At 41.4% G+C, this 15,104-nt stretch overlaps 1 pseudogene; it reads right to left on the reverse strand.

Moving 5' to 3' along the window:
* Nucleotides 1-10,705: 10,705 nt before the first annotated feature.
* On the reverse strand, nt 10,706-15,101 carry Ube2g1l1 (ubiquitin-conjugating enzyme E2G 1 like 1; annotated as a pseudogene).
* Nucleotides 15,102-15,104: the final 3 nt, after the last annotated feature.

A 15,104-nucleotide genomic window follows, 5' to 3' on the forward strand; every position in this document is an offset into this window, starting at 1 on the left:
TTCTGCATGCACACACATCTACGTATACATGTATATACATATACTATATATACATATATGTTTATTAGTCTATATGTACATATGTATATATACATGTAAAACATACTTTATATGTATCACTAGAACAAGAGGAAAGAAAAAATTTGTAATTCAGATTTTAAACTGTTCTTAAAGGGAAATTGATTGCTATTGAAACTATTTATAGAAGGGAAGCATTTCCTCAATATTGACATCACTTGGAGAAAACCATAGAAATGAGGTACAATGATTTGAGGAGAGGCTGCTGTGTGAAATTCTTGTACCTGAGCGTCAAAACTGCTGATTAAGTTGTCCTCTGCATTCTTTGCTCTTGGTGAATAGTGACTGAACAGTGGAATGTCATGTGGCTAGTTGTGTCTTCTCAACATCCTGGTTGTCTTAGTGATTGACTGCTACGTCTTTCTATACAGAGTGGCCTAATCCTGGTTCAATATAACTAGGCTTTGGAGTTTGGCCTGGATATTGTTAGTTGAAAAATTAAGTTGCTTATAATTGAACCTGCAACCAGAAGATGTCCAGTAGCTATGCTGAGGTGTAATCACAGGGATGCCTCAGACAGAACCTTAGAGTCTAAAGCACTGATACTCAGTTGGCTCTGTGGCATTCTTTACCACTGTTATTCAAAATCATTTGATCTGGGTGAAAATCATCCTTAAGGAGGGATTGGAGAGGTGATGGCCCTCAGACATTGCTGGTGGTGTCAAATGGGTAGCCCTGTGAGATGCCAGGTGCAACTCTTCTGAAAGTTCAACTGCAGCCCCTATTGCACAGTCAATTCCAAAACAAGAATTAGATGTTAGCAGAGAAACTATGGGACATTGTTGTTGTTGTGGTCCTCCTAAGAGCAGCCCAGAATGAGAACTATCCGGATGTCCTTCATTCAGAAAGTGAAAATGTACAATGTTGTCCATCCCTCCATGGACTATTGCTGAATGTGATAATACATGCAACCATTTGTCATTGAATTAGTCAGCCTTATCTTACTCAAGATATTTTCGATTGTATCCCATTGCATGAGGAAGAGTTTTACTTGGATCGTGGTTATGGAGATGGACTAGTTGTTTTGCTGATAGTTTTGGTTCCCATGTCAGCCAGGCTATGGTAAAGGGAGCTCCTATTGGAAGATGCTGTTCACTTTGAAGCCACTGGGAAACAGTGAGTCAGAGGATAGAACAGACTCCTCCACCAACACCCCGTGGTCTACTGCCTGGAATCAAGCCTACTGTGCACAGCCTTGGGACCTTAGTATGCAGGCTTGGCTTCCAGGCCTAGATGCTATATTTTTGACTTCTGTTTATTAGGTGAAAGCACTTTCTTGACTGAGCTGTCCAAAAGGTTATGCCCACTATGTACATATCCCATTGAAGGATATTTATCAGATGCCTCGTTAGTATCCTGGATGATCTCTTACATAATCATTAACTCGGTCAACAACCCAATTCTAGGAATTGGAATAATGTGGTTCACAGTTCAGTGTGTAGCAGATTTTAAAAGCTGAAAAAATATGCAGGTGTGTGGGATCTCTTCTCCTTCTCCCTTGGGCTTGAAGGTCATAGTGGATTTCCCCTCTGAATAGTGCTGCTGTGGGTTTGATACCTGACATGACAGGTCCTCACCTGGCCTTTATGTCTTCCTCCCCTAGGTCTTCAATTCTCCATCAGAAGCTTGGTAGTGCACAGACCAGGACTACATCTCTCTGTGATAGAACTGTCCACCAGGAGCAGTGAGTGTGCAAAGAATGTCAACAACTCCCCCATCTCAGTCCTAATAACCATAGCAATCTTAGGGTGCATTTTGTTCTTTACTTTGCTTTCCTATGTGTGAGGGTCCTTCATGATCAGTCAGGCAAATTTGAAAGACCTTGAGATATCGCCTGTAACATTCTCATGCTTAACCTTTGGAGGACATGTCCATCAGCAACCCACCACACCCTTTGAGGCAGGTCTACAATCATCTTGAAGAGATATTACCATCTTGCCTGCCTTTCTGCTTTGTTTTCAAGGCCAGCCGCAGGCTGTGGTGTATGTAACAAATCTGCAGCAATGGAGTGCTGCTCATCTTACCTGTTTTCTTTCGTTTTTGGTTAGAAGTTTGATTGCTTTAGGTTTTTGTTTTGTTTTCAGTTGAAATTTTGTTATTTTTTGTTATCTTTTTCGTTTTTAAATTACTGTGTTATATTAGTAAGGTTATATACATTGAACTCATTGACTCCCCACTTTAAAATTTCGTTTAATAAATCAATGTGTGATTATAAATAAAAATGTGACCTAGCCCTTCACTCCTAAGAACTTCCTGTATTCATTTGTGGTTCTCTGTCCCATAACAGCACAAGTATCAGACAACAAAGGTTTTTCTGCAAGTCTCATGCAGCTTAGTCTTCATGATCAGTTCGAAGTCATCCAGAGCTGTACAGGAAACTGTGCTCTCAATGTGGATTCTATGTCATACTCTGTGATTCCCATCATCATGATGAAAAGTATCCTTGCTGTACCCTTGTGCTCATAATTTTAGCTGCCTTTATAGTGAACTACTCTGTGGCTAACCATGTTGTACAGAAAAGGAGAAACACAGAAATATTTCTCTAATACAAAACAGGAAATAAAAACACTCAAAAGGTAGTATAAAAGAAATCAGGAAACACAGAGATGTGTGCCTCTGGGTTCCTTGGAATGTAGTATCAGCTATGACAACAGAGAAGAGAATATGAATTCCACCAATTTTGCAGGGATGAATACTTTTATTATTATTATTATTATTATTATTATTATTATTATTATTATTATTGGTCATTTGTTGTTCTTGATGATAATTCTTGCTGAGTCCTTTTTGATATGTTCGGTAGCTTCCTTTGGGGATGGTGTTTGGTTTTTGAAGTATTTCTTTTTTTTTTTTTTTCATTTTTAGCGTGTATTTTCTCTATCTACATTTTAATATTATGCCCATTCCCAGTTTCCACTCAGGAAACCTCCTCTTACATCCCCCTAACCCCTGCCTCCATTAGGGTACTACCCCACAAGTCCACCCACTCCCTCCCACCTCCCCACATTTGTTTGCATATAACTCTTTCAGAGGCCAGAAGAGGACAGTTGATTTCACCTGGATCCTAAGTGACAGAGGATTGTTAATTGTCCCTTAGATCTTCTGGGATTCCATTCTCAAACTGAAGAACTGTGTTTCCAGCCCCTGTCCTGGACTTTTGTCCTTCTTTGTGCGGTGCAGCAGTTGGACTGGATCACACCCAAACAAAGGGAGACATTTTTTGAGACCTTTGGGAACACATATATGAGTAGTCATGCTAATGGTCTAAACTGCCAGGCATCCATGTAGGGCATTAGTGGGATCAGGATCACGCCCCAGCATCTCAGAATTTTAGGGGTTTGGGAGGTCTCTCACATGTCATCCTGGAGGGCAATGCAGATGGGGCCCATCAGATGAAATGCAGAATTGAGGACCTCTCCTGGGAGTGGACCTGGTGGGTACATCATGTTGATGAACAATCAAAGAAGTGTTAAGGGCAATCTTTAGACTAGAATGTGGGTATGGAGCCTGCATCAGTGACCACACACGTCCGGTGGAGAATGTTTTCTTTCTATACTTGGAAGGGAGAGAGGTGGTAGATGCTGCTATTTTACCACAGTAGATCTCACAGTAGGAAGTGTTTCTTCCAGATGAAGAAGTGACTCCTGTGATGCTCCAGGAGTCATGTGACTTCTAAGACTATATGTCAGAGACACAATGCTTGGAGCAAGGAAGTCCATGGGTCTCCAGATTTCTGCTGTCAAACGAAGGGCAAAACAAATCTACTCTTGATGAATGACAGAGAGATACACAGAGAACCTCATTGTGGATACAGAGCTACTTCAGTACCATGACTGAGGTGATCAGAGTGTGAATTGTCTCAGCAAGTCCAGGAACTTGCCTGGAACTCTCCCAACCTGAGCTCCTTCCCTAGGAACCATAGGGTTTAAGGAAAGAACAAACCTGCCACATACTGTCATGTGATTTTAATGTGGTTGGAGTTGCAAGGTCTTTGCCAACAGACACTAAGACATCTAGTTAATATTCCTTTCTTTTGATTTAATCCCTCCATCCAATGTAATCATTTAGACTTATTAGTTTGTGTTTCATTTGAGGGATTTCATTGGGGCCCAGAAGCTAGAAATTGATGTTGGATGGCTGGAGCTAAGAAAGTAAGAGAGATTAAGAAAAGGTCAGCATTGCTGAAATGAAATCTTACGGGAAACATTTTTTTGAGAGTACAAAGAAGGCGAAATGTTCTGGGAGGCATTTTCTGAGAATACAAAGAAGCTATGTTCCAGAGATAGCCAAGGTTGTACCTTGTGCTATAGCTGCACTTAGTAATGTATAACAATTTCCCAGGTTGTACTGGTCTTGAAGGCATGAAGGGATCATGGAGAGTATCTGATGCTTGGTACTGTGATGGTCAGGAAAGGCCATTGATGGAGTCACAGCCTCAGTTGTAGTTCATAGCCCAAGACTAAGAGATCATGCAAGAGTTGATACATGAAACCATGAAGGATAAAGCCTAGTTGCAGAAGAAGATCTCAGCATACTGGAGATGCCAGTACTATAGTATGACCGCCCAAACCAGCAGCAGCAGTGGAGTAGGGTCAATCAAAGTGTAGAATATTCCAGAAGGGAGAGCTGGAAATGTAACCCAAGTCTTCTGGAAGAGACAAGGAGATCATTTGTAAATCACAGACATTGGAACAAGAAGCTCTGAGTTTGAAGTTGCCTTGGAACCCCCAAGATGTTAGAGATGCCAGAGGCATGGAATACCTGCTGAGGAAAGCGACTGTAGAGAGTGGAACTAACCAGAAAGAATTGTGCTTCAGTCAAATAGCTGAAGAGCTTTCCCATCAGATGTGGAGATGGAGTTTGGAGTTTGCACAGCTGGGTTTTCATCTTGCCTTGGTTCAGCATTTCCTCGCTATGATGTTTTGGAATGGTGATGTGTATCCTATAATGCTGGGGCTATGTGATCTGCTTTTTCATTTTTATTTTATAGGGGATTACATTTTAGTGATTGGATGAATCTCAGAAGAGACTGAATTTTGGACGTTTTACACTGTTGAGACTGTTACAGACTATGGAGATTTAAGTTGGACTCAATGCATTTTTGCATTATGCTATGGCTAGGTATAGCCCTATGGACTTAAGTTTCTGAAAAAGCCATTGGGTACCAGGACGTGGGATGTGGTGGTTTAAATATGCTTGGCCCAAGGAATGATACTATTAAGAGGTGTGGCTTTGTTGGAATAGGTGTGGCCTTGTTGTAGAAAGGGTGTTGCTGTGGGGGTGGGTTATGAGACCCTCCTCCTAGCTGTCAGAGGATGCCGAGTCTTCTGTTGTTTGCCTTCCACACAAGACACAGAACTCTCAGCTCCTCTAGCTCCGTGCTTGCCTGGATGCTGCCGTGCTTCTTGCCATGACAATGGACTGAACCTGTGAACCTGTAAGCCAGCTCCAATTTAATGTCTCCCTTTATAGGAGTTGTTTGGTCATGGTGTCTCTTCACAGTAATGGAAACCCTAGGACAGGAGGGTCTCCCCAGCTGAGCTGAGGGGCTCAGGAGCCTCAGCCCTGCTCCTCCTCTTTATTTATTCCCTGCTTCTGTTCATTGCTTCTTTTTTTTTTGTCAGTTACTACTGTACTTTATTGTGTTCAACCAAATCACCATGTTACAAAAATAGCAAGCTGCCATAATAAAAAATAAGGCTCCTCTATCCAGCACCAGATAGCATCATTTTACTTTCAAGCCTAGAAATTGCACACTTGTATATAAACCAATCGAAGATGAGGATTGAGAGTTCATCTTGGTGGATTTTTCCTTTGATGAATATGAAGTGTCCTTCCTTATTTTTTTTGATGACTTTTAATTGAAAATTGATTTTATTTGATATTAGAATGGCTACTCCAGCTTGCTTCTTCTGACCATTTGCTTGGAAAGTTGTTTTCCAGCCTTTCACTCTGAGGTAGTGTCTGTCTTTGTCTCTGAGGTGTGTTTCCTGTAGGCAGCAGAATGCAGGGTCCTCGTTGCGTATCCAGTTTGTTAATCTATGTCTTTTTATTGGGGAGTTGAGGCCATTGATGTTGAGAGATATTAAGGAATAGTGATTATTGCTTCCTGTTATATTCATATTTGGATGTGAGGTTATGTTTGTGTGCTTTCATTCTCTTTGTTTTGTTGCCAAGACGATTAGTTTCTTGCTTCTTCTAGGGTATAGCTTGCCTCCTTATGTTGGGCTTTACCCTTTATTATCCTTTGTAGTGCTGGATTTGTAGAAAGATATTGTGTAAATTTGGTTTTGTCATGGAATATCTTGGTTTCTCCATCTATGTTAATTGAGAGTTTTGCAGGATACAGTAACCTGGGCTGGCATTTGTGTTCTTTTAGGGTCTGTATGACATCTGTCCAGGATCTTCTGGCCTTCATAGTTTCTGGCGAAAAGTCTGGTGTGATTCTGATAGGTCTGCCTTTATATGTTACTTGACCTTTTTCCCTTACTGCTTTTAATATTCTTTCTTTATTTTGTGTGTTTGGTGTTTTGACAATTATGTGACGGGAGGTGTTTCTTTTCTGGTCCAATCTATTTGGAGTTCTGTAGGCTTCTTGTATGCCTATGGGTATCTCTATTTTTAGGTTAGGGAAGTTTTCTTCTATGATTTTGTTGAAGATATTTACTGGTCCTTTGAGCTGGGAGTCTTCACTCTCTTCTATACCTATTATCCTTAGGTTTGATCTTCTCATTGAGTCCTGGATTTCCTGTATGTTTTGGACCAGTAGCTTTTTCCGCTTTACATTATCTTTGACAGTTGAGTCAATGATTTCTATGGAATCTTCTGCTCCTGAGATTCTCTCTTCCATCTCTTGTATTCTGTTGGTGAAGCTTGTATCTACAGCTCCTTGTCTTTTCTTTTGATTTTCTATGTCCAGGGTTGTTTCCATGTGTTCTTTCTTGATTGCTTCTATTTCCATTTTTAATTCCTTCAACTGTTTGATTGTGTTTTCCTGGAATTCTTTCAGGGATTTTTGCGATTCCTCTCTGTAGGCTTCTACTTGTTCTCTAAGGGAGTTCTTTATGTCTTTCTTGAAGTCCTCCAGCATCATGATCAAATATGATTTTGAAACTAGATCTTGCTTTTCTGGTGTGTTTGGATATTCCGTGTTTGCTTTGGTGGGAGAATTGGGCTCCGATGATGCCATGTAGTCTTGGTTTCTGTTGCTTGGGTTCCTGCGCTTGCCTCTCGCCATCAGATTATCTCTAGTGTTACTTTGTTCTGCTATTTCTGACCGTGGCTAGACTGTCCTATAAGCCTGTGTGTCAGGAGTGCTGTAGACCTGTTTTCCTCTTTTCTTTCAGCCAGTTATGGGGACAGAGTGTTCTGCTTTCGGGCGTGTAGTTTTTCCTCTCTACAGGTCTTCAGCTGTTCCTGTGGGCCTGTGTCTTGAGTTCACCAGGCAGGTTTCTTGCAGGGGAAAAGGTCCTACCTGTGGTTCCAAGGCTCAAGTTTGCTCGTGGGGTACTGCCTAAGTCCTCTCCGCGGCGGCAGCAACTGGGAAGATCTGCGCCGCTCTTTCCGGGAGCCTCCGTGCACCAGGGTTCCAGATGGCGTTTGATGTTTTCCTCTGGCGTCTGGATGTGCACAGAGTGCAGTCTCTTCTGGTTTCCCAGGCGTGTCCGCCTCTCTGAAGGTTTAGCTCTCCCTCCCACGGGATTTGGGTGCAGAGAACTGTTTATCCGGTCTGTTTCCTTCAGGTTCCGGCGGTGTCTCCTGTTCATTGCTTCTTATCATCTTATGATAGGCAGCATATCTGAGAAAAGGGGTTGGTTGGGGGGTCCAGTATGTGAATGGATGAGTCCAGCAGTGCCTGCCTATGCTCCCAGGTGGGAGCAGACACCAAGAATTAGGCAAGGCACAGGACCTATACAGGGTCCTGGGAGGCGGGAGGGGAGCTTCCTAGGGTGGAGATTTTTCAGAGTGAAGAATGGTGGAATTTGAAGCCCTGAGTTTGGGGGAGCTCATGGATTAGAAAGTTTCCTGTTCAGGGATTGGTGAGTTTTAGTGGTCAAAGGTTAGTGCGTTTCTCTTCGAAGTTCAGGAATTGGCGGGTTTTCCATTTCAGGGATTGGTGGTTTTTGTTCAAATGTTTCACCTAATATTAGCATAATATGAGGAGGGTACTGTTGAGGGGCTGAAGACGTTTATGACATTTAGGGAGGTCCAAGGGAGAGGCACGGATGCTGGAGTTTCTCAGATAGGGAGGGGCCTGGCTATTTTCCTGCCTTGAGGGTTTACAAAATTGGTACAAAGTATATCAAGTTTACAAAGGGAGACCACTGCAGGGAAAGCCTTTTTGCCACCTGAGTAGAAAGACTAACTCCTGGGCAGTGTTTGAAAAATGAGATTTAGGATGTAAGGATGCATGGAGTCCTACAGTGCATCCCTCTGCTAACATTGTGCTGCTGACTAAAGCAGGTGCATTGCTGTGTTTCAGGACAGATTCTCCCTCACAGTTGTGCAGAGTGCTGCATTTCAGGAAAATCTCTGCAGTGTATTCACCAGGCTCCTTCCGACTGACCTTGGGCCCCTTTTCATATCACAGAAACTGTAATGTGTTGAAAAGTTCCTGGGTAACGACCATGAGTCACTGTCTTCCTCTGTTGTTACCAAGGCCTTCAGTGCAGGAGCCAGGGTAGGTTTAGTGGGGGTGATGTGATGTTTCCACTTGAAGCTTGCTAGAGGCTTTGTTTGGAGGCCTCTCTCTCTTGGGAACATGTTCCTTTTTGTAAAAAAGGAAAAGTTGCTTTTGTTTTATAACTCTTTATCTCTATAAACTTACTTAGCTGCATTGTGTGTTCTTTATGAGTTCTTTTATCTGTCTCCTAACAGCTTCTCTGGCTCAGTTCAGCTTCTCCTTGATAAGCTGTCACCAACTGTCCTCTCAGTCTGCCAGCCCAATTCACTTTCCAATGCAGGGTCATTTAAAGGGCCAGGCACATGAAATATTTCACACTGCATTTACTCCCTTTTGTTGTAGCTCAGTGCTCAGTTTTGTAGCTGCTTCTCAATTGTTTCCAATGTCTTTCCCAGGGTTCTCTGGTGTCGGATGTGATCTTTCTGTTGATCGATCAGGAACAAGTCCACAACATAAGACCCTCACAGGGATGATCTCCTTCCTGTAATTTCGATCCTTCTTTATGAACTTTTCTTATTTTCTGGGCCATCTTATCTGCTAACATCTTGTGCTTTGGAGTTCCTTTTCCAAGTCCCCAGTTTTGCTTCAGTCTCTATTTGGACTTTCAGGATGCTGTATTCAGCATCGTCTCTCTGATTGCCCTGCTCCTTAGCCTGTTGTTGGTCTGCACTGAGCATGGCTGTCTTTTGTATGAGACCAAAGTCATCCTCACAGGCCTGCCTGTGATTAGGTGCTGAACTTTTCTTGTCGAGGCTCTGCTGACTGGCAGGGAAATGCTGTGATTGGAGATGATCTCTTTTCTACTCTTTTTTTTTAATTGGAAAAAATTATATTTTGGAAGAACTTACTACATAAGATGACAAAATTCCAAAATCAAATTACATGAAAATATACATCACAATTTCTTTTTACAATAGGTGAGGAAAATCTGCTGTAAGAAGGAACAGGTACGGGCTAAGGAGAAGGGTAATAGGACGAATAGCATTTTTAATAGCAGTCCCAGAAGTAGAAAGCCTGTAGCTGTGCATGCTGTATTCATCCAACCTTAGCATTAGACAACTTATGGCAAAAATAAAACCAAATCTGGATTTTTGTATTGTTTGGAATAAATTTCACTAAGATGAACTTAGAACAGACTTTACATTTTCTTTCTTTTAAAGTTCTCAGGAGATAATGACTAGGATCAAGAGCTCTCAACAGCCAGAAAATGTTATTGCCACATCCAATCCAAGAGAAGGGTGAATCAGAGTACAAAAAGGACAAAGCACCCAGGGATGACCCCACCTCTGAAGTCATCGTGAAAATCAAGTAATTTACTAGTACTTCAGTATTTAAACTAAATGATTTGAGAACTTTCTGGCAGATAGAAGAGATAGAAGGAAAGGGAAGTGTGCCAAAATAAAGAAAATATTAAAGATTGGTAAATGGAAAGAGTGTCATGAAAGATTGCATGGTGTAAAGGAAATTATATGGAGACTTTTAATCCTTATTGGTTTTCACCTGACATGCTTTAAGGTATCTTTTTGAACTGATAAAAACGATGAATGGGAAAAGGAAACCGGCTAAAATCTTTTAGAATTTACAAGATTCTTATTCTATTACAAGACAGCGTTATTTGGTACAAGGTGTGTTGGTGGATGTTCGTGAACAGCGTATATATTATCCGGATCATGCTGTGCTATGCACAGGTCTTTACGGTTCTTCTTGAAGGTTAAAACAGCTCATTAGACCTCAAAATGCGTAATCATCTGTACGTTGGCACGTGTTAGGCTCTTGTCAGCATTGATGACTGGCACGTTTTATTGCAGCCCAGTTCCAGCCAGAGTTTGCCAACTTGTTACAGCAGACGTCCAGCGATGGGTGGGGAGAGGGCAGGACAAGCAGGGCCATGTTTCTCAGTTGGAGACCCTGAAGTCAGTGAAGTCACCAGCTATCGAATAAACATCACTCAAAAGCAGTGTCTTGGCTTTTTCTTACACAGCGGGCGACTTGCCTTGGAAATTCTCCATTTCTGTCTTCCCTCCATTCGTTCGCAGCATCTACATGTGCAGGTGAGTCTCCATTAGGATCTGCCAGCATAGAAATGACACGAATCATGATGGCTTCTACAGGATGGATAGGCAGCCAGCGTTCCTCTGGCTTCTCATAATCATATTTATCCTCCCCAGGCTCGAGAAGAATAGAAATGCAAACATCACCATTTTTATCAGCATCTGGGTGCCAAACCTCTGTAATGAATTTCATTTTAGGAGGCCAGAGGAGATAGTCTTTTGGGAAAGTGAGATGAGCCTTAAAAACACCACCTTCATAAAGTGTATCTGGAGGACAAATAACAAGGACTTCCCAACCATAGAGATCATTGTCGTCTATTAAATCTGCTGAGAAGCCTTCCTCTGGATTTTTGTTGAGTTCTGCCAGCTGTCTTCTCAGTAGCGGTGCCAACTGCAGCTCTGTCTCCCTCCCCACCAAGAGCCAGGGCTGCAGCCAGGACTTTGATGGGAGGGGGACGAGCTCTGATGGTGAGTGGAGCTAGGTGTGTTGAGGAACCCGGGCCCTGAGACTGAAGCCTAGGGAGGCCAGTCTTGGGACACCTGAGAAGCACCTTGCTGCTTATGAAAGTCTGCTCTGTTTGGCTTTCCTCTCAGTGCCTCAAGCCCCGAAGGGGAGGGTACCCGGGCTGCTGGGCGCACACTGGTACCTCCCTTACCTGCTTCCCTCCTCAGCTGCCCATAGGCCCCACACTGCCTCACTGCACACAGGGCTGCTCCGGAGGATCTCTTTTCTACTCTTTTTTTTTTTTGCCAGTGTTTAAGGTTTTCAGATGATTTGAGTTTTCTTAGTTGTAATTGTATCCATAGCTTCTCATTTCCTGTGGGGATACAAACAATTCCATGTCCCCACGACAATACATTGCCACCTTCCATTCTGATGGTAACACGACCTTATAGTGTATAGACTGATTTAATTCCAAAGTTTTTCCTATAACCCAGTATCTTTCAGCCTCTAACGTTCAGAAAACTTAAAGTTAACAGAGCATTAATTAGTCCATCCCTGGGAATTTTTCTTCTTCCTTTTTGCTTTATAAGCATTTTTTAAGGGGCAATTAGATCTTTCTACAACTACTTGTCCTGTAGTCTTGTGTAGAATACTTGTATTGTGGTTTATATTAAAATATGCAAAGAATTCCTACATCTTATTAGAGACATATGAGATATCATTGTCACTCTTAATTTGTACAGGTGATCCCCATACTAGTCATTACTTCCAATAATTGTGTAATTATAAAATCAGCCTTTTCAGAGCTCAAAGCAGTTGCTCATCGAAACCCTGAGCATATATCAACGGTATGTGTGCAAACTTCACTTTTTCAAATTCTGCAAAGTGAAACAGATTCACTTCACTTCTTTTGGTACCCTGAGGCTTACTTACAACTTGTAATGAAGTTTGGTTCTAGAAAAAACAAGATGGACATTTTCTTATAATTTACTTGTCTTGTTGCTAAGTGACAGAAAAAAGTTTTGAGTGTTACCATTAATATGGTATTTTTCGTGATGTTTTGAGTCTTCTAACACTTGTTTTAATAATGGTCAATTTGCTCATTTCCTTGTGCTACTTCACCTGGCAAGCTTGTAGGAGACCAAATATGGGTCATACTTAATAATTTGTTTCTAATAATTGCAGTTGTATAAAAATGTTAATTCTTAGTTGCCAGTAGTTTCTGTCTGCAAAATAATTCTTTCTTCATATGGAGAGTAATTATTTTAAGAGGTTCAGAAAAATCAAATAGAACCGTAAGAACTTCATACAATTCTCTCTCTCTCTCTCTCTCTCTCTCTCTCTCTCTCTCTCTCTCTCTCTCACTGAATTACATGGGCTTTGGATTACTTTGCTAATTTATTTGTATCAGTAAAAAATGTAGGCACTTTAGGAATTGGCATTCCTATTACAATACATAAGAGAATGCAATTAGTTATTTTTATAAATAAAAGGAATTTGCTTTTAGGATATTAGATGGTTACTTTCTCCCAAAAACATTCCATGAGTTCTTTGCCAGTCTTCATTGATTACCCATAACGAAGTAATCTCAGCATTAGTATAAAGCGCTAAGATTCGTGCTGGGTCTATGCATGATAATTGATGTAGATTTATTTTATAATTTAGTCAGAAACATTTTCTTTAGTTTTTTACTTTGTATGCTGTGAAAATCCAATCTAAAACACTATCTTTCCTTTGCATAATGAGCCCAGTAGGAGAATTAGTCAAAGGCAACATGGAGTCCTGTTTGGGATATATGTGACCCACATGTGCATCTCGAAGTCTCTATTAAGTTTAACTCTATTAAAGCCCCACCTCATATAGTTTCCCAAAGGCAAGAAATTGCCTTGGATATATCTAGGACCTACGCTCATTGGTCCAATGGCAGCCCTTGCTACATCATCTGCACCTCCTGGAAGTCTGGACTTTCTGAATGATGTTTTGGAAGACAATTGCCCTAGAGATGCTTTGGTCACAATTTTAATTCAAATGTCTCTATTTCCCTAAATTAAAGAACAAGACCTTTTGATATGGGAGACCTCTAGTTATAGCTTGACCTGTTATACTAGCTGTGTATAAGTCAGAACCAATATCATTCATGTTCTTTTCCATTCATCTATGGGCTTAGCCTGTTCCTTCAGTGGTCTTATGGCCTTTACACTCCACATTTTCAGTGTTGAAGTCTAGGGTGTCTCTCAACATTTGTCTTGTATCGGGGTATGGTATAGTCTTATTTACTGCTGAGATTAATCTTTGTAAAAAAAAATAATCAATGATGGCTGCCCCAGAGCCTTGGATAATTTCTGTAAATGATGTTTTATTTCATTTCTGGCTCGTCAGTTTTGTCCCATGCTCTTAAAGAAACATTGTTCTATGATTGCATCTTCAATTGAACCTGTTCTTGCATATCAGCATAATAACTTGGTCCCTCACCAAATTTATTTCTCTTGCTCTATTGTGCTGTTCCAAATTCCTGACTTCTCTTCACTATGACAACCATCTCCATTTTTTTTTCCGGGGCTGGGGACCGAACCCAGGACCTTGCGCTTCCTAGGCAAGCGCTCTACCACTGAGCCAAATCCCCAACCCCAACCATCTCCATTTAAGGACCAGCCTCTAGCACAACTGTGACCAATGCCCTCCACTCTTAGGGAATACATCTAGTCTGAGTATTCCAATGTAGCGTTTGTTTCACTTATGGTGGGTACATCTAATAAAATATCACTGCCTCCTTAAACTGCTTTAGGTCCCCCATTTCTATAGAATGCAACCTCTCTCATCATGACCTTGTGGATTATCCTCATTAGCAGGCATAGGCTATGTAAGGAATGGGGATGCTGTTGGTGATTTTGACCAAGGACTACTCTGGGTTTATCCTTATTTCTGGAAGAAAAAATGTGTCTTATTTGACAATTCTTTTTCATTTCTTTGATATGACTGCCCTTTGATACATTTCTTCCCTCTTTTTCTAGGTGAGGAAAACTCCCTCCTGAATCAGTCACTGGAAATGAATGTATTTGTCCTCCCTTTTCTTGAAGGTCTCTTATTTATTACCAAGTTTCTCTATTTCCATCAGTATTGTTTCCAGTTGGTTAGCCAGTGTTTTAACATTCTTTTAAACCAATTAGGTCAAAACAAGGAAAAATAGGGCGTGGTGGGGGATGGCTAAACACCATGGGGGGTGTATTCCAACAACAGCTTCTGCAAATACACTGTCAGCTTTTTCAATCAAAATACCCATCCCTTCTTTTCTGTTCCTTGATCCTACTTGAAATAAAGCTTCCCATTCTGCCTAGTCACAAAGGTGGCCAAATGTCTTTTAATGTATGGTGGGTTTTGTTTCTGTTTTGTTTTTCTTCCTTCAAACAGACTCCACATTGGCTGCCCAATTTTCCCGTGGTTTAAATTTTTCCCTTTTTGTTTAATAATTCTTTGCTCTATAAACTTATATAAGTACTTCATTTGTGGGTTTTTCATGGGTTGTCCTTTTGTCTGTCTCCTAACACTATCTTCTCTGCCTCTGCCCAGCTTCTCCTGAATAAACTGTGACCAACTCTCTTCTCACTGCTAACCCACTTCATCTTTAACTGTTCCTTAGTCTCACCCTTTAAAATATCTACTCTTTTCTAGCCCTGCTTAATGTCTTCTTTCTTCTTTGCTGACACACTCTTCTGTCTCCTGAACACTACTTCTCCTCCTACTCCATCCCACTCCCTTCTCACTACCCCCTCCCTCTCAGCCTCTGTTGCCTTTCTACTCAATCCTGTACCCAGAAGCCCAAGAGCCAACTGTCACTGAAGAGCATAGG

The sequence above is a fragment of the Rattus norvegicus genome, chromosome 15, assembly GCF_021556685.1.
Source record: "Rattus norvegicus strain SHRSP/BbbUtx chromosome 15, alternate assembly SHRSP_T2T, whole genome shotgun sequence".
In the NCBI taxonomy this organism is placed as follows: Eukaryota; Metazoa; Chordata; class Mammalia; order Rodentia; family Muridae; genus Rattus; species Rattus norvegicus.